Source organism: Anabrus simplex, chromosome 7 (assembly GCF_040414725.1).
Source record: "Anabrus simplex isolate iqAnaSimp1 chromosome 7, ASM4041472v1, whole genome shotgun sequence".
Taxonomy (NCBI): domain Eukaryota; kingdom Metazoa; phylum Arthropoda; class Insecta; order Orthoptera; family Tettigoniidae; genus Anabrus; species Anabrus simplex.
The window spans coordinates 85,228,423-85,255,376 of record NC_090271.1 but is presented as its reverse complement, the minus strand read 5'-3'; the positions used below and the strand labels follow the sequence as shown (position 1 = coordinate 85,255,376).

The 26,954-nt window shown below is 41.1% G+C and overlaps 1 protein-coding gene and 1 non-coding gene across 2 annotated transcripts in view; one reads left to right on the top strand and one right to left on the bottom strand.

Moving 5' to 3' along the window:
* The window catches only part of LOC136877707 (neuropeptide Y receptor type 2), a 981,897-nt gene that overhangs the window by 468,219 nt on the left and 486,724 nt on the right, over positions 1-26,954 (top strand). The window lies entirely within an intron of this gene.
* Positions 11,314-11,432, bottom strand: LOC137501566 (5S ribosomal RNA). The gene has a single exon (XR_011018617.1). It is a non-coding gene; the product is annotated as a 5S ribosomal RNA (ribosomal RNA).

The following is a 26,954-nucleotide window of genomic DNA, read 5'->3' as shown; positions in this document are numbered from 1 at the left end:
TAATTGATAAGTGTACGAAGTTTGGTGACGCTCCAGTTGGTTAGGAGGAGATGTGTCATTTACACACACCCCCCCCCACACACACACACCACGCACACACATACGTCCATTTTTATATATAGTAAGAAGATAAGATTTTATATGTGTTTTTTCGATTATTTTTATATCTAACCCCCTTCGCCCCCCACTTGGACCAGTAAAAAATCCAGAGTATTACTATTCATCTCAGGAACGCTGAAATCTATGGATTCGAAACTGTTTTTAATTATTTCTATATCTCACCCTCCCTTAGCTACCCACCTAAAAGGGGGCTGAACTTTGACTTTTAAAAATCCTGGAGTATTCCTTTTTAATTCAGCGACCCCGAAAACTATGAATTCGACACTATTCTCGATTATTTTTATAACTAACCCCCCTGAGCCCCCTCCCTTAAGGGCGCTAGCGATCGCTTACCCCCACAGTGCTCGTCTACCCATAGTACGTAATACGTGTACCAAATTTGGTTGAAACTGCTCCAGTGGTTTAGGAGGAGATGTGTCATTTACACACACACACACACACTCACACACACACACACACACACACACACACACACACACACACACATTTTTATACACTGACTGACAGAGCAAATGCAACACCAAGAAAGAGTGGTTCGAAAGGGATGAAAGTTGGGGAAAAAACAGAGACGGCACGGACGAATAATTGATGTTTATTTCAAACCGATATGCAGGTTACACAATGCGCACGGCATCGACTCAGTAGGATGTAGGACCACCGCGAGCGGCGATGCACGCAGAAACACGTCGAGGTACAGAGTCAATAAGAGTGCGGATGGTGTCCTGAGGGATGGTTCTCCATTCTCTGTCAACCATTTGCCACAGTTGGTCGTCCGTACGAGGCTGGGGCAGAGTTTGCAAACGGCGTCCAATGAGATCCCACACGTGTTCGATTGGTGAGAGATCCGGAGAGTACGCTGGCCACGGAAGCATCTGTACACCTCGTAGAGCATGTTGGGAGATGCGAGCAGTGTGTGGGCGGGCATTATCCTGCTGAAACAGAGCATTGGGCAGCCCCTGAAGGTACGGGAGTGCCACCGGCCGCAGCACATGCTGCACGTAGCGGTGGGCATTTAACGTGCCTTGAATACGCACTAGAGGTGACGTGGAATCATACGCAATAGCGCCCCAAACCACGATGCCGCGTTGTCTAGCGGTAGAGCGCTCACAGTTACTGCCGGATTTGACCTTTCTCCACGCCGACGCCACACTCGTCTGCGGTGACTATCACTGACAGAACAGAAGCGTGTCTCATCGGAGAACACGACGTTCCGCCATTCCCTCATCCAAGTCGCTCTAGCCCGGCACCATGCCAGGCGTGCACGTCTATGCTGTGGAGTCAATGGTAGTCTTCTGAGCGGACGCCGGGAGTGCAGGCCTCCTTCAACCAATCGACGGGAAATTGTTCTGGTCGATATTGGAACAGCCAGAGTGTCTTGCACATGCTGAAGAATGGCGGTTGACGTGGCGTGCGGGGCTGCCACCGCTTGGCGGCGGATGCGCCGATCCTCGCGTGCTGACGTCACTCGGGCTGCGCCTGGACCCCTCGCACGTGCCACATGTCCCTGTGCCAACCATCTTCGCCACAGGCGCTGCACCGTGGACACATCCCTATGGGTATCGGCTGCGATTTGACGAAGCGACCAACCTGCCCTTCTCAGCCCGATCACCATACCCCTCGTAAAGTCGTCTGTCTGCTGGAAATGCCTCCGTTGACGGCGGCCTGGCATTCTTAGCTATACACGTGTCCTGTGGCACACAACAACACGTTCTACAATGACTGTCGGCTGAGAAATCACGGTACGAAGTGGGCCATTCGCCAACGCCGTGTTCCATTTATCGTTCGCTACGTGCGCAGCACAGCGGCGCATTTCACATCATGAGCATACCTCAGTGACGTCAGTCTACCCTGCAATTGGCATAAAGTTCTGACCACTCCTTCTTGGTGTTGCATTTGCTCTGTCAGTCAGTGTATATAGTAAGATAAGATTTTTATACTTCACCCCCTTTCCATTCCTGCCCAAAGGAGTCCAATGAGTGCCTTACACAACAATATATTTTTTTCCAGATAGTAAGTTTTATGTGTACCAAGTTTGGTTGGCAGCTATGCCCAAACGTACATGCATAATCTCGCTGCTCTAGAATCCTGGAGCTGACGTTGCCATGGTCACGGCAGTTCATTTCTTTCATCCGATTCCTAGAGCAGGGGTAATGTGGTGCCAATATCTCCGTAACGGTTGGTTTTAGGGCCTTAAAACATGGTTTTCTGGCCCGTAGGGCATACCGAGTTTTGTTCTTTGTGTCAAGAGGATTAAATTGAGCTTTGTCTCATCCTTATACGACAAATTCGATATTTTGCCCATATTAGCCTATTATATTTATACCTTCCCCACCCGTGCCTCCCCCCCACCTCGAATTGTTTTGAAAATAAAATACAGCCCATGTTACTCACTGGCAATGTAGCTTTCTATAGGTGAAGAAATTTTTAAAATCGGTTCAGTAGTTTTTGAGTCTATTCGTTACAAACAAACACACAAATTTTTCCTCTTTATAGTGTTAGTATAGAATAAAATATGCCCTATATACCAATATTGCAACATCTTATCTGTTCAGATTAAATGAATCCTCTTTTTTCAGCATAATTATTTAAGAAATATTCCTCATCATAATGTATTACGACATTACTTAAATCTCTCTACATAAATATTATTCCATATTTCCATATATTTCTCCCGACGACATGAATATAGCATTTTATACTATTTATGTCTTTATCATAATCGTCAAATATATATCTATAAAACAATCTTGTGCAGCCGTGTCAAATTCTGAACGTAGATTAGTTCGGACATGTAAACATTCAATATATATTCATCTCTGGGCTCACTTAAAGTAATTTTGACGCCGATTTTCCCCCAAATAAATGTCATCAAAACCATCTAGGGCAAGAACAAATTCCCAATTACGACAGATATAAACAATCACTGACCTGGTTCAGTTAAAATCCATCATGAACCGACATAATAATGATTCTTAAAAAGGGTGGTTTATATCGACCTGAAAATTCGTAGCAGAAAAAAGGCATGAAATACTAAAATTCGTAAATAACTGTCACAAGTTCTCTACATTATCTCATACCATTTAAAGTTACAATGAAACTGCATTCTAATGAAGAAATTAACAATCGGAGCTAAGATATGAAGATTCCACTCATCTGACATAAGTCGAATTCTCTTTTATGACATAAGATGAAGATTCATAGTACTCTCGGCATCCTCGTGCCCTTTCTGTTTGGTTAATCATGATTTCCTCTGTGTAATATGGTTGATATTTGACATCCATGACAGACATAATTGAGTCTTTTCCCAGGAACTTCGAATAGAAAAATGACTAATTTATTCGACACAATTATGTATTCACCGTTGAAATTAAATATCACAAATTATATTCAGCTTCCATAATATGGTTCACTTGGAAACCCTATTATCTGACTGAAACTATCTTCAGATATGATCTCAATTTCTCTTAATATTTTTTTTCTGTAGTTCAGTCTTTTCAAGTAATATATTCAATAATCTAATTAATTTCAATAGAAAGAACAAGTGACAAAATCATGACAATAGTAACTCAGTATTTTTTCAGGTTAATATTTTCTTGTATCATCTGTTCTCTGTCATCTCAGAATATTTAATGAATACACATGATCATTAACTCTAAAACGGCATCCTTCTTGCCCGACCTGCTTACTAAAATGGAAGGTTTCAATGCTAAGGCACAGCCTCAGAACTAACTACAACCTCGCAGCTACGTGACCTGAACTGCCATGCATACACACATACTTTATAGACCAGTGATTCCCAAATTGTGGTCCGCGGTACCTGGGGGAACGCGACGATAATCCAAGGGGTCCGCAATAATAATGAAAGTTGTAAGAATTTAATGAATGAAATTTCATTGCACAAACGCAATTCATAGACCATTATTCTAAATTCAGGAACACTTCACTGTTGTGTAACTTATATACAGTATTCTTGGCCGATAAACGGTACAAGTTGGCAGTATCTTGTGAAGACCTTGCATCAAAACTCCACGTCTCCGATCAACGTTTGTGTCCATGACGTCCCCTATACTCTACAATTTCTAGAAAGGAAATTCTGTGTATAATGCTTTTCGTGAAAATATGCCTTTTCTGCTCTCGCCCAAATGAAAACGAAATACATTAATGAATCTAATGTAGATGTTAATCTTCGGATCGGTTTACTAGGCTTCTGAAACGCTTGGTCTTTGAAAAATAGCATCATCCGTCCCGTTGATCCAACAACTATAGTGTACGAAGAGAATTTCCTCAAGTAAGTCTTCAGATCTAGACTTGTAATTATTAGCCAAGTGTCACAATGTATATGTGCATATATAAAGTATATTTATGTAAATGAAGTTACATTTAAATTTAAATAAAATTAATATTAGTCCTCAATTACAGAATACAGTCGAACATGGTAACATTACAAAATTCTGTTTCTTGTTCATTGAATGCTGTGTTACTTTCTCTGGCTAGAGGATCCTTGGACATGATTGCGATATGGTGAGGGGGCCTCACACAGGAAAAGTTTTGGGAGCCCTGCTATAGAATGTTATATCCTTCGCCACCGTATGCTAGATGTATCATGCTTGACTCTTATTTGGACCGCCCGTGTTTGATTCTTGACCCGATTCGTGGTCCACTCTACCTATGTCACAACAATTGAGGAGATCTTTAACAGTGAGTTAATGGCCCCTCCTGAAATAGCGGCCGACTGGGTTCGTTACAGCGACCACTCGTCACTCGTAATCACCAGACCTTAGAGATGAACAGCGGGTGCACGGTAGGACAAGGGCCATTGCGACCGTAGCACTATGTGTTTTTTGTTTGGTATCACTTCCAGCGTTCAGCTTGCAAGCTTGCAACTAGCATCGCAATCTTGTCTTTTTCTGAATCTCTTACCTTGAGATCATTAAGAAGTATGTCTTACCATCATCTAGGACTCCATCTGTTTTTCTTAAACTCTTCAGCCCAGTCCCTTATTCTACTGAGTAATTTACCCATTGAATGCATCATAAAAAGCCTTTATAGGCCAATCCCCATCACGTGTATTTTGCTGCTATTGCTCCCACTGGTTTTGTACCAGTGATCATTCACCTTCTTTCAAACTTGTTATATTCGGCTTAGTTGTATTTATATACCACAATTCTGTGCAGAAATATAGAAGGTATAGAAGAAAAGGGTGAGCTCCCATGTCCATATATAATGTTCCCTAGACCTGTCTTTAGATGAGATACTATTTACAATATTTACTATGCAAGATATACATATATAGAGTACTTAATTTTTTACTGCTCATTCATTATGTCTATTGATAGTAAGCTAATCATTCATTTATTCGATCATTCCAGTGCACGCATACTTCATTTCTCCCTTCCAGCCTCCCGTTCACTCATTCTTTTCACTCTACTGATCATTCACTCAAATACCCTTTAATCCATACACACACACAGGCACATGACGCAGTTACATTACATTTTTGTTCATACAGTCTTACACTAGCATGTGCCCGCGGCTTTGCCCGCGTTTATTAATTCAACCGTTAGATGTTTCTAAACTATTTACTTAAAAGCAAGTTAAAACAATATATTTATTAACTCACATTATATTGTTATTTTCAATGCTTAAGATACCGGGTTGATGGATGGCACAAATAATATTAAAACCATGTAAAACACCATGTTATATAATAGAGCTTCGGAATAAACTATATTAATGTCCTTCCATTTGGAGATAAGATGTATACTGTATTGTGCTTGCCTTTCGACCTCTTGAACAATCCACGTACAGTTGACAATGGCAAAAGCACCGTTTTCGAAGATGGAGTCCTACAACTTTAAGCGATGGTCCTGTGTCAAAATTTCGGATCTCTGTGTGTCGTAGATTAAACTGGGCTTCACACACACACACACACACACACACACACACACACACACACACACACACACACACACACACTTCCGAACATTACAGGCTGATGGCTCCTCGTGTCGCGGACCGAAAATTGCTTCCTACTCAATGGACTTACAGTTCGAGGAATACTCTTTCGCCCGCGGCATGCTCAATCATGATGGTGGCTTCAAGAATATTCGTCATCAGTTTCAGAGCCGTGTTCACTGCAGAGGGAAGGAATCATATTCCTGAGAAGGATAGTCGGTGCCACAATCGTCCACCCCAAGATCTTCGAGGGTACTCCAGGTGACTCCAAATTGTTCAAAATCTCTGTCGTGTAGTTGACATGCTCAACTGTATGACATGTCGTGTGATAGACTTTTCTATTTATAGAAAACCGGATAATTCTTGTGAGTATTGCTTGTTGATGGCGTTGACAGCTTCATGTCTTGGTGCAAGAATTGCTCTTAGACACAGCCATGCGTCTTAGGTGAAAACCTGTGCCCACCTATGACAAACATTTTAGTTCTTTTTTGTCGTGGATTTGGCTGGGCATCGCACACATGAACACAGACAGACAGACAGACAGACAGACAGACAGACAGACAGACAGACAGACAGACAGACAGACAGACAGACAGACAGACAGACAGACAGACAGACAGACAGACAGACAGACAGACAGACAGACAGACAGACAGACAGACAGACAGACAGACAGACAGACAGACAGACACACACTTCCTTTTATTATTATAGATTTGAAATTTTAGACGAGGCAATTTCTTCACATCCAGTGACAACGAGTTCCATAGTTTTGCAGTACTCCAATTGAAAGCTTCTGGAAGGTAAACTCATTCGCCTCTCTGAGCTAAGCGGTGAAAAGGCGATAGACGTTGGAGGCGATCAATTTCTATACAATCAGAGAGGGATTACCGGAGAAAGATCAGGTCAATTTGTTTGGCTATTTTCTGAATGGAAGGTAACTTTATTTGATGGAAGGGGGAGTGACGGTTAATTAACCGTTTGGCGCGGCATTTCACTCTCCGCAGCTTTTTCTCCGCTGTTGTGGGATTCCAAGCAGGCAGACCATACGTCAGCAGGGGCCGAACCATACAAATATAAGCTGATATAATTACTCGTGGACTGTACCCTGATCAGCCTATCCCGAGACCACCCAAATCTCACTCCCGAACGGTAGGGTCGGAGTGAAGGAAGGACTGCTGCCGAAGATTCTTGGCAGTGCACTCTGTCAACTAACAAAATGTGCTTAACTCAACCATTGAAAACGTCCAATAGAATCCTGCTTTCGTTGCAAGACTGCAATGTCAAAATTGATAATCAGATCCACTTAATGGCACCTCTCCACAATCACATGGACTACCGGTACGTCGGTTTTTGAACGGTCTTCAAAAATTAAATAGCTCATTCGAACTCAAAAATGCGAACTCGGTATAACGAGTTGTACACTCTACCGGTGATCAGCCGAGGGAATAATATTCAAAATGAAGATAATTCAAAATGCAATGCTCTAAATATTGCATATGCTAAATATAGGCTTATATTAGCAGTTACCGAAAACGCTATTATCTAGCAATCGCATAGTCAGTAACATTATCTGCTTTTTCTTTTTTCTTTGCTTCTTGCTTTACGTCGCACCGACACAGATAAGTCTTATGGCGATGACGGGATAGGGAATGCCTGGGAGTTGGAAGGAAGTGGTCGTGGCCTTAATTAAGGTACAACCCCAGCATTTGTTGGTGTAAAAATGGGAAACCACGGAAAACCATCTTCAGGGCTGCTTACAGTGGGATTCGAATCCACTATATCCCGGATGCAAGCTCACAGCCGCGTGCCCCTGACCGCACGGCCAACTCGCCCGGTCATTATCTGCTTATTACGTAATATCAATTACTGAACTTTCTCTTTAACAATTCAGTGAGTGCGTGGAAGGGAATATTTTATTCCACTGGGTTTCTTTTACCGAATTGTTTACACACCAATCTAGCACTGACACGGAGAGGAGGGTGTAGGTGTTTGTGACTTAAGTATTGATTTATATCTTTATTTCGTAATCTCTTTAGCTTCCAGGGTCGATTTTCCCTCGGACTCAGCGAGGTATCCCACCTCTACCGACACAAGGGCAGTGTCCTGGAGCGTGAGATTTTGGGTCGGGGGATACAACTGGGGGGAGGACGAGTACCTCGCCCAAGCGGCATCTCCTCCTATTGTGAACAGGGGTCATGTGGAGGAATGGGAAGATTGGATGTGATAGACAAGGAAGAGGGAAGGATGCGGCCGTGGTCTGAAGTTGGCATTTTCCTGGAGAAGTGGGGCACCACCGAAAACCTCTTCGAAGATGGTTGAGGTGGGATTCGAACCAACCTCTACTCAATTGACGTCCCGAGGCTGAGTGGACCCCGTTCAGCCCTTGTGCCACTTTTCAAATTTTGTTGCAGAGCCGGGAATCGAACCCGGCCCTCCGGGGTTGGCAGCTAATATTGATTTATATACTGTATATTAGCTGGACAAGCAAGAGCTCAGAGAGTTATATCAAGCAACGTTATATAAAATGTACGTTTGGAGGAATGTAATATTGAATATCACTGTTTTTATTATACCAGATTAACCGTATATAGCATGTTAAGCAACCCCTTCTAATATCGTTATTCATCTTGTGCCCTGCGCATACTCCGCTGGTTAGGGCCTGAATGTACTGTAATCTCTGCTGTCATTCGGCATGTATTCTACAAGGAAATACGTTGACATGCTCCTCATTTATGGGGAAGCAAGACAAAACGCGCGCAAGTCACTACCTCTGTACCGACAATCGGCTGCTACGACATTCAGCCGTACTGAAAGACGCCTATGGACAACAGGCGTGATTTCCAACCAGCCACCAGTTTGCGACAGGCCCGTTACATCGGGTGACACAGAAGAGGCCGTTCTGGAGGCAGCTCTTAATAAGTCACACATCAGTACAAGGGTGACTACACGATAGCTGAACTCCACCCAGCCGTCCGTCTGGCGAATACTACATAAATAAATTTTTACCTATACCAATTTTAGCTACACCAAGAGCTCCATGGGCGGAATTTCGAAGCTCGAATGGAGTTTTGTCAGTGGCTACTAGGCAGGCTGGACAATGATGCAGCATTCCCATCGCATATATTGTTCCGGGATGAATCGCTCTTCCACAATAATGGGAACGTCAATCGCCACAACATGCCCTTTTGGAATTCGGACTATCCTCTCTGGGTGAGACAGGTCCCTCTTTTAATACTATGGGGAGTGAATGTTTGGTGTGGAAACTTTGGGGTATATATATTATTTCTTTGAGGGCCATTGCTCGGGCCTACGCCCTGAACTTACTGCGTCAGGAACTCCCACTGATGCTTGAGAATGTTCCCTCGTACGATCGTTTTACGATATGGTTGCACAGGACGGAGCTCCACCACATTCCACTTTGCCCGTTCGTAACCACTTGAACGAGGAACTGCCAGGGAAATTGATAGGATGAGGAGGCCCTGATTCTTGGCCCGCCAGATCACCGGATTTAACGCCGTTAGACTTATTCTTGTGGGGACTTTTGAAGAACGTCGTTTACACTCAAGCTCCGAAAACCCCGGCAATCTCTAGCAACTCATAACGGACGCCTGCAGAGCAATTACACCTGGAAAACTTCAGCGCGCAATACAATATATTGGACACCGGACCCGAATGTGCATGAACCAAAACGGTGATCACATCGAGCATTTCCTGCGATAAAGCATTGTTAAGGCCGTTGTGTTCCTAATATTTCCGTTCTGTATGTGTCCGGCCTGCTAACTAATCGGCCCTTCTTAGGGTCACAAACACATTGATCCACACACAAGTTGCAGGAAAGCAGGTATTGAACTTACTTTGCGTGCGGTACGTATTAAACAAGTATTTCACAAATTCGTAATTTTCACCCCGGACTCGAACCTCTTACCTGACATGCAATCCCGCTCCACCAATTACTCTACGGTCCCGAACGGCACACGGAGCAGATTATAGCAAGTATTAGGTTTACTGCGGTGATAAAATCAATTTAGTGTTTCGCTGGCGTGTCAGGTTCATATGATCTAGAATGCACACGCATGTATTCCAGTGTTTAATACGTGTATGAAATTAGGTGTTCTTATCATGGTGAGGCGGTAAATACCAAGTTATCCGGTTGTGTTGTCTGAGCATACAGGCAAGGTAGATGTTTTAGTGAGGATTGAATGTTGTCGGTTACATGAAACTGCATTGGAAGGGGCGGCTAGCTAGAGAAACATTTTATTCTGTAAGATAATGAATTAACCTTTGTATAGAGTAGGAAAAAATATTACATCCAGTCACCATTATCAATTAGTAATCAAAGGAAAATTAGTGTTTTGTTATCAGTATCAAAGAGTATATAATGAAAGGATTCAATTTTGAAGCATTTGGGTTATTTTCAATTGAGCTCAATGAATCGACTGATGTGGTATCGTCCTATTTGCCCGTGATTGCATCATATATTCACTGAGTTTCATTTAATGAGGCGTCTCTTTATTTCTTTTCAATCGGAACAGCTACCACGCTCCCATGTATATGGTGGAAAAGCGTCCGTATTTCTTTGAATTATTAGGAGATACTTCGCGGAATTATGTCGATGGTTGCAGTTCTATTTGAATACAAATCGAGTTGGAAAGAAACTCTCTATTACAAGTTACTGAGACGAAGTGAGATACAAATAAGAATACATTACTACTTCCGTGATGCATTTGAAGCTTTCATCATCAAAATATCTCAAGCTCTACTTCTTCTTCTTAATCTGCTTACCCTCCAGGGTCGATTTTCCCTCGGACTCAGCGAGGGATCCCACCTCTACCGCCTCAAGGGCCAGGGTCAGGGGATACAACTGGGGAGAATGACCAGTAACTCGCCCAGGCGGCTTCACCTTCTATGCTGAACAGGGGCCTTCTGGGGATGGAAAGATTGGAAGGGATATACAAGGAAGAGGGAAGGAAGCGGTCGTGGCCTTAATTTAGGTCCAATCCCGGCATTTGCCTGGAGTAGAAGTGGGAAACCACGGAAAACCACTTCCAGGATGGATAAGGTGGGAATAAAACCCACATCTACTCATTTGACCTCCTGAGGCTGAGGTGATCCCGTTCCAGGCCTTGTACCACTTTTCGAATTTTGTGGCAGAGCCGGGAATCGAACGCGGGCCTCCGGGGGTGGCAGCTAATCACACTAACCACTACACCACAGAGGCGGACAAAAAGGGAATTGTGCCAACGGCACGTGGTGTTTCCAAGAGGTCACACATCCAAGTACTCACCACGCCCAATGTTGCTTAACTGCGGTGATCGGACGAGAACCGGTGTATTCAACATGGTTTGGCCGTAGGCTCAAGCTCTACTACAGGAACATATTCGTCAAAATGTTTAAATAACTCAGTACGAATGAGTATTCGTATAATAATGCAATAATGCTCAGTTTTCGCCATACATTTTCCGTGCTGATGTGGTTATATATCAGGGGTCGGCACTGTTCAACATTGTCATCAACTACCTGACGGAGCAGCTGATGACAGACCTGCCTTGGTACATACTTTACGCAGACGCTATTGTCTTGGTTGGTGAGTCATGTCAGGAGGCTGGGGCTGTCTTGGAATGATGGCGAGTAATACTAGAGGCAAACGGATTAAGTCGCAAGAAAACACAGTATCTTATGTTCTTCAACTCTGTGCTGCCCGGGCAAGCGGGCCTACATTACGCTATCTTCCTTGCTGGAGAACTACTCAAGATTACGGACAGGTTCAAATATCTTGGATCAGTGATCGCAACTAATGGAATTATCGACGCAGATGTCAAGCACCGTATCAGTGCTGGCTGAACGAATTGGCGGTCTCTTACTGGTGTCTGTGTGATAAGAGGATGCCAGTCAAATTAAAGGACAAAGTGTAGAAAACCCTTGTCCGGCCTCCCCTCATGAATAGCTACGAATGCTGGGCAGGGTATAATAATCATGACACTAGCGAATGCATGTCACAGAGATGCGGATTATGCAATGGTCGGTGGGCATCGCTCTGCATGACAAAGTGCGCAATGAGCATGTGTGCGGATTTTTCAAAGTTGTGCCCAATAGGGACGTGATGAAAGAAAAGCTCCTCCGTTGGTATGGTCACTTCATAAGAAATGAACACCATTTAGTATAGAAAGCTCTTTCCATTGAAGGGCAGAAGAGATAAAGACGGCGTCCTAAGGCAACATGGAAACGAACTGCTGAGGTTGCCTTTAGGAAAAGTGAAATGCCACTAGATCTGGTTCCAGAACCTCGCACATCCTTGGTCTGAGTTAAGCGAGCCGACACTCAGTTAGCTCGGGAGTGCCGTTTTATGGATGCATATACGGCCAGGAAAGAAGAAGACGAAATATGATGGAGTTATTAAATATAACTCCGACCCCACGGTGCAGGGAGCAACGCATCCGCCTGTCACCGGGAGGCCGCGGGTTCGATTCCCGGCCAGGTAAGGGTTTTAAAATTGTACTGATTAATATCCCTGGCCTGTGAATTGTGTGTATGACATCCTTAATCTTCCTTTCCTCATACACAACATTCCACACTACCGCCGTTCCAATTACACGCAGTTTCATACACTATGGTGCCAGTTGGCTCGACCCCCCGAACAAATAGCATTTAAAATTAATATATATATTCAAATTAGGTATAATCTGCGTAATACAGGTAGTATGGAATAATTTACGTACATTGATTATGAAAAATGATTTATGTACTTTTTCATCTTGTCTAAATTTATGAACGTTTTTAATAAATTCTACAAAGGATTGGATAAATTAAATTTGTTCGGTTTCGCTGGATAATCATTTTCAAATTGAGATATTAGATATTATTTTTCAGAGTAAATAGCATTTCAGTATATGCGAATATCAGTAAATAGGTACTCTATGTGATACTGTGACCGTACAAGTTCAACAGCAAATATTGTATGGATTATACAAATTGGTCAGTCCTCCTGCTGCCATTTCTTGATGAATCCAGTATTTTAACATGGATACGTCTTTGGGCTGGGGTTTTCCTTGGACAGTTTTGGTTCGATATTACGATAACCATGGCAACCAGTTCACATCATATATATATACTCGGACAGAAAAAAATACCCATGCTTATTTGCTTCTCTATGTACCGGAGGAACTTGGTTGAGTTTCAAGGTAGGCTTACTTTCCTCGACAACGGGTGCATGGAAAGAAGAAAAATCCTAAGAAGGTTTTAGTGTTGGGTAGAACCCGTACATCACCAAGAGTATTTAATTTTCGATTATGTTTAATGTCTTAATTGACAGATAAAAGAGGAGCCTACATGTTGAAAACAAAGCAATTGAAAATTTGAAATGTATATTTCGTGAAATAGCGCTTCAAATTAAGGCAACATTTCCGCTAAATATGTTACGTCACACGCGTACTCCGTTATAAGATGGCGCTGTGTTGACTCGCGCACACACTCGGAGGTTAGCTGTCGTTATGTATACATCGTGGTCAGTTGTATAAAATAACAAATTTAATATTGTAAAATTAAGGTGGACGTTTTAAATTATGCCTCTTATTTCTAATATCATACATCCATACTAAACCGAGTTCTTACTCACATTCCAAGTGTACCACGTTCTATTGAATTAAATTTAATATCCACCTAATATTTGCTTGTTATTTCTGATAAGTAAGTCTACAAAACCCTCAAAACCCTGCGGCCGTTGCAGTAGTGACAGCCTACCGCCATTTTTCATCTGCCTCTTCGAACTGCCCCAAGCAAAATATAGTTTCCACAGAAGTCACGTTCTCCTCTCTGGCTGTGACAATATGGAAGCTCCTGTGGTATGGGTGGTGCTGAGTATGACATTCGGAGCACAACCAGTATGTCTGAGTGTTCCGAAGGGTGTTGCTTATAGGGTCAGTTGAGCTGCAATAGCACTTTCTGGCCCAGTAAGGAAATCAATGCAAAACATCTCATATTGCTTTGTATGCCTAATTTTCAGAGTCTTCCACAGTTTCTCTATAACTGCATAACCTCTGACAGTATTTTTTGAAGATTCAAACAGCCCCTGCGTTGATGACCTAACAGATCGACCTTGGTCAGAAAAATGACAGAACATCATCCATCACGAAGGAGTGGTTGCCATGGTTGTAGTCGGCAGGTGTCAGTTCAAGTAACACTGCTTTCCCACATGATGAAATTATTCAGTCGTGCGCTCATCAGCCACTGGGCACTGAATGTTTCATTCTTCTATACGCATTATTGTCTTTACTATAAGCGTTGGATTAGATGTTTTCCTCATTTAAAGTTGTGTTGACTTCGCAGGGAAGACGTTCTCAGTTATTGATTTTCTATGAGTACGGCATACTGAGTCAAATGTCATTTTGAACTAATTTTTAAAAAATCACATAAACATATTTATCAATCTCGCAACAAGGTATTGGTATTGATTAGAATATTCAGGGACTGGTGATATAAAGTAGACCGTTAACAGCTGTGAAAAAGAAGAAGCACGTATACTTTCCAAGTTCACTGTGTCTTCAGGGGATCAAACAGCGAACATAACTACTGCTTCTAATACAACTGTCGTGGCCGGTTCTGGTACGTGTGCAGTCTGTGTATACACGCAAGCAGCCAAATTTCTGGGGCAGCCATTATAGTATAATCGAATAATAATAATAATAAAGATAATAATAATAATAATAATAATAATAATAATAATAATAATAATAATAATCTCTACATTACAAGAGTTTTATAAAAATAAGTTTGGAAAATCCGTCCGCCCGTTCTACTGGGCCGATTTGCTTAATTTTTGTTCTTTACTCTTTGGAATTACTCGCCGGTGAATCATGAATCATGAGAGCTCTAAGTTCAGCCAACTTCGAATAATCATAAAATCAAATCATTAAATGATTACTCCAATAATTGCAGGCGGAGGCTTATCCTAACCCGCAATACATACTGTACTTTGCAGGTTGCTAAGCGACTACAGTAGGGACCACGAGAGTTGAAGTCTGATGTTTAGCGCCACCGGCAGAGAAAAAGTTGACTAACACTGCTCGAAAATGGTCTGTTGCTATGGCAACAATAACAGAGATGCCACATTTAAGGAAGCTATCGCCATGTGGGTTGGCTTGCACTCAGTCACTTTTGTGATATTATTCGGAGTGGTTCTGTGTTAGCTGCATTGGTTGTTGCTGGATTATGTAATTATTGACATGTTTGTTTCCTGAATATTATTATCGTTGTTATTTTATTTTTTGTAAGTCAATCAGTGGCTGATTGTACAGTTCTATTCCCTATTTATATGTACATTTGTTGAGGTTATTGTCTGGTTAGTGAATATGAAATCTCTTATTTATCGGCTATTACGTGTTATGCCATAAAAGCCGGAATTATTAACACGAGCTTAGGAACGGGTAAAAGTTTATTGAATTGAATTACGCCAACATACTTGGTTAAATATTCAGCCTGTATGAAAGTGTGATATGCCGCAGAATGAGGTAACTATGACAACGCAGCGTACTTCTAGTTACTGCTTTCGCCGATCAAATGTAAGACTTCAACTCTCGTGGGCCCAACTATAGCATTTTCGTTAATATTCTGCTCGTCTAGCACATTTAAAACAACCTACCGTAAATTCCTCCAGAGTACATACAGTTGACTCGAATGAATGTTATAGTGAATGATGTGTAAATGAAACAAAAAGTTACATAGTAGATTGAAGTATCTTAGGTGATCCAATTTACATTTCAGCTCTTCTCATTTAATTCTATGCACTGTTTGTAGAAATACATAACATAGAAACATCCTTTTTAGATTATCAGATTGTAACATATTCAGTTAATTTCTTTTTGCCTTGTATCAGAATAAGTTTTTCTTTAAGCTAGTTTGTCGATATGTTCTTTAAGTAATAATTTGATGTCTTTCTGTTGTCATCCATTCTTTATTTATCCCATTATCTTTTTATCAAATGTAATCTTAATTAATTGTATTATTGTTAATCCTCATCTAACCTACTCACCTTATCTCATTAATTGTAATTGATTACCATGCTCTTTTAAATTAATTCTGTAAAAATCTTGTATGTGGTTAAGTGTAAGAGAGGGCCGAGGGCCCTAACTTCGCCACTTAATAAAGGCACAAATAAATAAATAAATAAATAAATAAATAAATAAATAAATAAATAAATAAATAAATAAATAAATAAATAAATAAAATTTCTACTGTTCTAATTATTTTCATCCTTACTAATGTCATTAAATGGAGCCATGTTTGTTGATTATCTGTCAAGCCAGAGACTATACACTTCCCTAACCATGGGAGAATATAATTCTGCGCTATACACTCTTTGATTCTGTGACTTTACCCATCTTCAAAATATACTCAACAGAGGGCAGATTTTTTCTAATTATAACTTACATGCTGCTAATAGAAAACATCAACGTACGCACCGACGGAGAGGTATCAAGTCGACTAGCATTATGTATGAGAATTACCAGTAATCTAGTGCAGGGATAAACTCTAGAAAAAGTGGGTGTCTACTTACCCAAACCACTATTCAGTCATGGCCAATTGTATGCTGCACTGTCCCGGGCAATTACGTTTGAAAATCTTAAGATCTTGATACGCCCGAATGGTCGAAACAAAGTGAATAGTGTATGGAATGAACTGATATAAACTACATTACAAATAAATCAATCATTATGTCGTTGTATGAGTCATCAGTCCATACACTAGTTTGATGCAGCCTTCCACGCCACCCTATCATGTGCTAAACTTTTAAATTCTACGTAACTACTGCATCCTACATCTGCTCTAATCTGCTTGTCATATTCATACCTTGGTTATACCCTTCTTACCGCCCACACTTCCTTCAAAACCCAACTGAACAAGTCCTGGGTGTCTTAAGATGTGTCCTATCCTTCTGTCTCTTTTTCTCGTCAAATTTAGACAAATCGATATCCTGTCACCAATCCAATTTAGTATCTCATCATTCGTGATTCGATCTATAAATCTCTCCTTCATCAATCTTCTGTAACACCACATTTCAAAAGCTTCTATTCTCTTTCTTTCTGAGCTAGTTATCGTCCATGTTTCACTTCCATCCAAGGCCATGCTCCAGATGAAAGTCTTCAGAAACATCTTTCTAATTCCTATATCAATGTTTGAAGTGAGCAAATTCCTTTTCTTGCTTCTTTTCCTTGCTTGTGATAATCTGCATTTTATGTCCTCCTTACTTCTGCCATCGTTTGTTATTTTACTACCCAAGTAACAATATTCATCTTCTTCCTTTAAGACTTAATTTCCTAATCTAATATTTCCTGCATCACCTGCTTTCGTTTGACTGCACTCCATTACTTTTGTTTTGGGCTTATTTATTTTCATCTTGTACTCCTTACCCAAGGCTTCGTCCATATCATTCAGCAGATTCTCGGGAACTTCTGCAGTTTGAGATAAAATAATAATATCATCGGCAGATCTCACGGTCTTGATTTCCTCTCCTTCGATTGTGATTCCCTTTCCAAATTCCTCTCTGATTTCCTTTACTGCCTGTTCTATGTATACATTAAAAATTAGGAAGAACAAACTAGAGCCTTGCCTCACTTCTTTCTGGACTGCTGCTTCTTTTTCAAAGCCCTCGATTCTTATGTCTGCAGACTGATTTTTATACAGATTCTGGTAAGAGTTACGTATTAATTGAGTGTGGTGAGTAGATTAGTTCAATTATATTAGTAGATTATTACAATTGATGACGTCGAAAAAGGAGAAAGAGGTTTGAAGAGGATATTTTGGAACTCTTGGAATATTTCAATTTCCAATTACCTTAATGCACAATCAAGCGTCATAAGTTTAACTAGATAAATACACACTGAGCGATGAGGTCACCCCCACACCGATTTTAAAAAGAAAAATGAAAAATGTGTGGTGACTCGGTCGCAATAAATTGCAAATCTTCGTAACCCACTCTGGTTGCTAAAAGTGTTAAAGTTACGATCAATCTCTCTTGAACACGCACACATTCCCTCATTACAGTGTTTTGTTTCTTTATTAAAGGCGCCACCATATCGAGCAGTTCACTGAAAGTGTCGATACCCATTTGTAGAATGGAAAATCGAGTAGTTCTAGTATTATTTGTATGACTGAATTATTTCCTTTGCAATAACCGCACTTTACCCCAATATTTTCTCCTTCGTATCGACTTCAGTGACAACTAAGTCTATGCAATTCCTATTCTTTGAAACTTAGAAAATGAAGCAGTCGTCAAGCGGGGACAGGAGGCAGAACCAACTAAATTGTGAAACCGGTGTGAACCTCGGGAAACCACCACACCGAATTCCCGCCGGACCATCGGAGAATGTCAGACGGCCGCCAGCATCAGAAGCAGACTACATTGTCCTACAGAGTCGTAAAGCACATAGCAAGACCAAAAGAGCGACAGACACCTAGCACCAGTCGCACGTCACAAAGCTGAACAAGACCGCAGACAGTCACGCCAATCACCATACAAGGTACTAGGTCGCAAGAACGCCAGCCTCAGCAGCCTCCAATACAGCCGCCAGCTCAACAGCCACAGCAACTAGAGCAGCCTCCGCAACCGCAGAATCCGCCTACACTCCAGGATCTCACCCCCATTGTCAACCAGCTGGCAAGGAACATGCAGCAATTGACTGACCATTTTTAGAGCAGGAGCAAGACTTGGACGACACGGGTGGCGACAAGTACCCAGTGTTTTTAGAGCAGATCAAACTAGACAGCAGATTGTGTCGTGTGTAGAGACATTTAGGATGACGGAGAAATTATTACTTATGTGTAAGGTAAAAGGAGAAGAACGAAGAGTGGTCTGTATTTCTGGAGAAAAATTAAGGAGAACAGAAAGCGGCTTCTACTAACACAGTGAAACCTCAAAATACGTTTCTGCTGTACACATTCTTTCTGTGTCTATCTGAAGTATTTTAATTTGTCTTCATTAGCTAACGATTTAACATTTTTTCCTACATCTCAAGTTTCAAATCGGAATGCGGAATACATAAATCCATACGCAATAATGCTTAGTGCTAAGTAGCTGACGAGGTAGAGCGCAGGTCTTCTGAGCTAAATTTGGTGGGTTTGATCCCAGGTCAGCTTGGTGGTATTTAGAGGTACGGAAATACATCCGCGCGTGTCGTTAGATTTGCCGACACGCTAAAGAACACCTACGGGACAAAATTCCCGCACCTTCGTGTTCCTGAAAACCGTAAAAATAGTTAGTGGGTCGTAACACCAATAGCATTATAATTTACTAGCAATTGTACCCGTGCTTCGCTACGGTATTCCAGATTGTATACGGATATCGAAGTAAATTACTGTACATGAAGTTAATAATAATTTTTAAATTGCATGTAAATTGGCGTTATACGAGAAAAAACATAGGGACGTCCGCAGACGATGTTTCCAATGTAAAGTGCGAGTTGTGGAGTTGTGTTGATAACGACAGGTGCACTTGTCTACCACAATTCATTATGTTTTAGAGACGTTGAATAGGGTGAAATTTGTGTAAGATTTTCACACAGTGCATTACTTTTCTGATACTATGCGACAGCTTCAAACATAGAATTTGGCTCACATATGGCTACTGGGTGGGCCAATATTCGTGTAGAATTTGATGATCCCATCTTTCCTATAAGTGAATCAAACCATTAATTGTACGTGTACAAAGTGCAAAATTTAGGTAAATCCAGAAATAGAGAAACATTTAATGTATAAGGTATAGAGATACGAAAGGTCATAGGACCGAAGTTGTAGATCACTCCAAATTGAACGGAGATTGTGCCATCCATTTTGTGATACGACTTACCTTCTAGCCACGAAATACATCGAAAGGAAGGACTGCACCGTCATTAAAATTGCCTCCATATTTCGATATTTTTCGGGAGTAAAAAATAAATTTTTTTAACATCTCGTATATTTTCCGTCGGTTACATCCTAAAGCTATAATTTTGCAAAATTTCAATTTTCTAACTGGTCTGGGAGATTGTGCTGCGATCTTGATATGGGGGAGTGGGTTAAAAATCAGGACTTTAAGGAAACTTTTAAGCCTATGAAACCTGTAGGTTCTGGATAAATATCACCGACTTTGTTCTTATGCAGGTTTGAAACTCCCAGCATGTATCCCTCAGAGAATTATGAGAATTTGAGATTTTTCTAGGGATCCTGAAGTCATCAGGTTGTCTGGTACCAAGTTTTAAATTTCTAAGATGCCTAGAATGGTCTCACTAATTTACCTCTGTTTTCATTTTTATACCTTAATTTATATATATATATATAGTACAGTATATATAGATCGCGCCAAACAGACTTCCATTTATTAGTGTGGATAATATTTCACCCGCTTCCCTAGTGGTTCTAAGGGCGTCTTACTCCCACAGTACGTTTTCCAGTTAGTACACTAAGTCATAGTAAAGTCATACTGGAACATACACACGTCCATTATCTCGGTCATTTCTGACAATTTATTTTTTCACCCTTTCTCACCCCCTATGCCAAAGGGGGCTGAAGTTAGACTTTAAACATCCGGAATGTTACTATTCATCTCAGCGACCCGGAAAACTATGGATTCGGCAGTATATTCGATTACTATTATATCTCACTCCCCCTTCCCCCACCCTGTCGGGGGCTAAACATTGAGTTTAAAAAATCGGAATGTTACTATTCATCTCAGCGACCCCGAAAAGTATGGATTCGTCACTACTTTCGATGATTTGTATATCTGAGTCCCCTTGCCCCTCCCCCTGCTCCTAAGGGTTCCTGGGGTGCTTTGCCCCATGTGGTTTGTCTCCTGATACTAAAAATTCGGAGTGTCACTATTCGCCTCAGCGACTATGTATTCGACACTATTATTTCTATATATCATTATTATTTCTATATATCACTCTCCCATCGCCCTCCCCCCACCATCACGAAGGGGGCTGAACGTGGACTTTAAAAAATTCCGGAGTGTCACTGTTCATCTCAGCGACCCCGTAAAGTATAGATTCGACACTATTTTAGTTTAATTTTATCTATCACTCCCCCCTCGCCCCCCATGCAAAAGGGAGCTGACCTTTGACATTTGAAAAATGGGGAGTGTCACTTTTCATCTCAGCGACCCTGAAAACTGTGGATTTGGCACGTTTTTCGATTATTTTTATACCTTGCCCCCCCTGACCCCCTCTCTAAGGGAGCTACGGATGGCTTTACCCCCGCAGTGCTCGTCTCCAGATAGTAAGTCATAAGTGTACCAAGTTTGAATGAAATTGCTCCAGTGGTTTAGGAGATGTGTCATTTACACACACGCATACATCGATTTTTATATATAGTAAGAAGAAGAAGATTATGCTTATTACATAGAGAAATTTTATTTTGAACACTGCAGAGATCTAAACTTAAACTGTATATCCGAAGATATTATTCGAATCCTAGGAATGAATATTACTTCGCTCGCGGCATGCCCAATCATGAGAATGGCTTCAATAATATTAGTCATCAGTTTCAGAGTCGTGTTCATTGCAGAGGGCAGGATTCTTATTCTTAAGAAGGATAATTGGTGGCGCAATCGTCCGCTCTAAGATATTCGAGCGTACTCAAGGTGACTCCAAGTCTTTCGAAGCACAGCCGTGTAGCCGATAGACTTGTAACTGTGTAGAACATCGGGTAATTCTTGTAAAAGTTGCTTGTTGAAAGAAATGAATGACATATGCACATATACCACTCCTCTCGAATAGCTCAAAACTTAACGTCCCGATCCTATGGACGAATCTTCATCAACACCGTCATATGCCCTCACACCATATAATACCAAGAACAGCTTCCTACGTCCTGGACGTAAAATGGCTCCTTGCATATTGTGTTCTCTACCTATCTTATGTACGTTGCCTAGCGACAGCGACTTTATGCATTAATCTTGGTGACAGCACGTTGGATTGTCATATCCCAATGCACGTTTTCCGATGGTTTTTCGTTCATAACTCACCAACAAAAGCGAAAATGAAAATTCCGGCTTCGAGGTGCATTCGGACTCCTTTCCATCTACAGATGTTCAAAATTTCAGATCTCTACGTGCTGTAGATTTTGCTGGGCATCGCGCACAGACACACAGACAAACACTTCCTTTTATAATATTATAGATTATAACGAAGGGTTTCAGTATTAGCAAAATCGATGGGCTTGAAGGCCAAGCTATTTGATATCTCACAACTTTCACCCGTACCGACATAGATTTAAACAATCTCGTTGAAGAAACGGAAGTTCTTTGGGATGGATCTCAGGAGGAGGTATCAGATTATTAACATGATTAAAAACAACCGGGTGATATTATATTTTCTAATTTGGTTCTATTTTGAGTGCAGTGTAGCCTTTAAAAGAAATTTTTCTTCAAGTACTGAGTGTTGGTCGATAGGATTTAAATGTAATAAATTCACTGGATTGTTTAATTTATTAGTGAATATCGTTATACTTATAGGAGAAAAGTGTATTTTTATACTAGTATATTTATTATAACATAATATTCAGGTTGTTGGCCCTTGATATTGAAGAAGACTCGAACCTGGGGCGGTTGTCTGATGATAGTGCAGCGTGGAATATTTGTTTAGTTTTGTATTCCACTAAGTCCCATGTAGGGAGCAGAGAAATGTAACACTTTCGTACAGAATGTTAATAGAATCTGATACGACACTTCTCTACCGCACTGCACTGCAAATTATGGCAAGACACTGTTTGCTGGCCGAATAAGTTCCACTATAAATGGTGTTGGAGGCACATTACTTTTGAAAAGAGAGATGAATTCAAAAATCACTGTTCTGTGAAGGTGAGGTAAGGGTTGTTCTGCTCTCCTTCGGACACAGCCTCTGTACTGTTTGTAATGAGCACACGCAACAGAGAGAAAATTATTGTAATCGTTTATTTCTAAACCCGAGAACCTCATGGTTATAACCACCACCTTCTCTGAGGAATTACAAGTGGGTACATATGTTCTGCATTTGCACTCAATTGAAGCTAAAATGCTTGTATGAGGGACTAATGAAGCATGGTCCTGCAGCACTCAATTGGAATTCCGCTCACTGCTCACACAATTCACAATACATTTCGACTGCGTGGTATCGAACACTTCCGCTGATGTTCTAATTCTCATATTGTGCACATCGTAGGTAGGTCGATGTTTCCGATGACATAAATTGAGTTCAGACCGATGGAGCAAATAACTTGAAAACATATTCAATAGGGAACTCATGGCAATAACAGAGCTGACAGGATGTTGTACAAGGACGGCTCTCAAAACTTATTGTCCAGACCTGAGTCTGTATTCCTACTTTCCTATGGATCAATGAAGGCGAATTTCATAGAATAGATCTTTATAGATCATATGTAGTACTGGAGATCAAGTGAAGGATGCCAGTATGCAAAACCTCATAAAATTTAGTCTAATATACTACTTCACCGGAGCAGAAGAAATCTGAAACGGACGAACAATCTGCTTAGTGGTCATCGCAGACTAAAGGGTATTGTATAGAAACTAGAATGGATGTGAACCCCTCTTTTGATAGAGGTCACAAAGTAGATAAAACAGATACTCATATTTGTGATTGAGAAGCCTTAGCCATGCCAAATGCCAACACGAACTTTATTGATTTAACTAAACAACTTACCGCTACCCTCACGGCATGCATCACTAAATGTGGAGTTATACAGGAAGACTAAAGTGGGGGAGGCACAATAGATCTGACGCAATGCAGGATAACCTTATCTAACCTATCCAGCAAGAGGAGTCCATGGATATAAGGTTACAGTTATAAAATACATTGATATAGCCCCGATTGGGCATTTAGTACATTAGGGTACGATCAGACAAGGCAGCCTACACTCCGTAATTAATCTTACTTTGACACACAGTGACCATGCTGATAAGACATAATCCATCCGTAACGACAGGCAGTGGTGACATTTATTAATGATTCACACCTTGAAATCTATAGCCGACCCTTTCAAATAACATGCGATACGATTCGATTTATTCACGCTCACTCTCTCCCATATATCTACAGTATGAAAGAGCACTCATAGGCAAGCACATTACTGCGCTTTCTACATTAAACACAGTCATTTTGTATGTTGCCTGGTTTCTAAGTAACAGGTGTCAGAACAAGATAACACTGTAAAGATGAACACCATTGTACATATTAACTTGAGATGAAGGCGCTCTCTGTTATTATGTCTGAATGATAAGAACCGTGTTGAATACCAGGACCGAGCTCGATAGATGCAGTCGCTTAAGTGCGGCCAGTATCCAGTATTCGGGAGATAGTAGGTCCGAACCCCACTGTCGGCAGCCCTGAAGATGGTTTTCCGTGGTTTACCATTTTCACACCAGACAAATAATGGGGCTGTACCTTAATTAAGGCCACGGCCGCTTCCTTCCCACTCCTAGCCCCTCCCTGTCCCATCGTCGCCATAGACCTATCTGTGTTGGTGCGACGTAAAGCAAAAAAAAAAAAAATACCAGGACCGAGCTCGATAGGTGCAGTCGCTTAAGTGCGGCCAGTATCCAGTATTCGGGAGTTAGTGACATCGAACCCCACTGTCGGCAGCCCTGAATATGGTTTTCCGTGGTTTCCCATTTTCAGACCAGGCAATTGTACCTTTATTAAGGCCACGGCCGCTTCCTAACCACTCCTAGCCCTTTCTCGTCCCATCGTCACCATAAGACGTCGGAGCGACGCAAAGCTACTTGCAAAAAAAGAAATGAATACCAAGCGCTTATATTTTGCTTTGCTTTTCGTCTGTATTTACATTTCATTTGGTTAAATAACAATGAAAAAGCTACAGTTTTGATAGTAAATATGGATTAATTAAATGTTTCATTCTTAAGCAATAGGATAATCTAAATGCACTTATATTTTAACCAAACCATAGTTATTACAAAAATCGAGCTCGATAGCTGCAGTCGCTTAAGTGCGGCCAGTATCCAGTTTTCGGGAGATAGTAGGTTCGAACCCCACTGTCGGCAGCCCTGAAAATGGTTTTCCGTGGTTTCCCATTTTCACACCAGGCAAATGCTGGGGCTGTACCTTAATTAAGGCCACGGTCGCTTCCTTCCCACACCTAGCCCTTTCCTGTCCCATCGTCGCCGTAAGACCTATCTGTGTCGGTGCGACGTAAAACAAGTAGAAAAAAGTTAATAAAAAAACATTGAAGATTTGTCGTTATTATTTGAAGACGTCCACGGATTAGTATTTAACCAAGAAACCAGTAACTTTTCAGGAGGGAGGAAAATTATTTTGGGCGTATAGTCATGGTATACACTACTTGAACCAACCGAATACGCAGGTGTACAAATTAGTTCATCTAATAAAAACAATATTGTATTGTTATGACTTAAGGTTTTAGAAAAAACTAATGAATTGGACGTGATATATTGGAAAATTATCTGCAAGTATCTCTTATGTTTGTATATAACAGAAGAGAAATTCTCTACATGCACTTGTAACGCGAATTACTACAAATAATATTTGTGTAAAATTAAAAGTAACAACAATAAAAATGCCTGGAAAATGTTACAAAATAAGATATGATTTCGGCTATGGCCTTTATTTCAGTGATCTATTGCACGTGGTGATCAACAACACAAGCACTGTCCATCATCTTGAATGATTTTCCATCCTTAGACCACGGAGGACAAAGTTCTGCTGGCTGAAAACCAGCATGAAGTCCAAATGTAAGACATAAGATGACACCACAGCATAGAGGCGTAATGATACACACTATATCCACTGAAATCTCACTTTTAAAATAATTGTTGGTTACATCCTTACATCCTACATTCTGGGGAGGACTTCATTTAATAATAACGTTTGTACTTTTAGAGTGCCTCGAGGTTAATATTAATAACGTTTTTGAGAATACAAGAATATATAACATGTGCATGTGTCTGCAAGAAAACTATATTTTAAATGGTTGTTTAAATATAGTGACCCCTTTACCCCTCCACCGTTGAAAGCTAAAGTAACTTCTTTTTGCACACATTTCACAGGAACCGTAAAAGACAGAGTTATCAAACTCAGTACTTTTTTTAAATTGCCTAAAAGCTGAAAGATGTGTTAGAAGGAAAGAGTCTCCGCTATACACAGAAGAAAAAGTCATGGATATGTTTTCGCTCTTATAAGATGACAGAGCAAGTTCATATTCACAATCTTGTGCTTCTCAGTGTAGCGGCGGAATATGCACGAGTTTTAACTTGTAAGTTCGAATTTCAGGAGAGCAGAACTCCGATTTTTGGCTATGAGTAGCGTCATGATCTCCGTGCAACAATATAGTAGCTGATCCTGCACAAAAATCCCACTGAGCAAGTGGATGAGCGGCTTGGGTCACGTAGCTAGCAAATTGCATTCGGGAGATAGGGGGTTCGAACCATGCTGTCAGCAGTCATCGAACCACCCTCCACTCAGTTGACCTCCCGAGCTGAGTGGACCCCGTTCCAGCCCTGGTACCACTTTTCAAACTTTGTGCCAGAGCCGAGAAACGAACCCGGGCCTCCGGGAGGTTTCAGATAATCACAGTAACAATAATTACACCACAGAGGCGGATCTGTTAGCAACCTGTCACTGACCAATTACGTTTGTATATTAATTCTCGCAAAGAGTTAATGTAAATGAACATTCCATTTAATGACACTACTGACCTATTATAGTGTATCGTTGTTGCGCATAGAAAAACCGCTATGTGATAATATTTCAGCTCAGAAATCTGACCAGAATGGTTCTGTCATCTAAGGTTCAGTATTGCTTGAACTTTTTTCAATGATTTTTCGTCCTAAAGCCTTGTTTATACAATGCCAATGCTGGCGACAATTGTCTTCTAATTAT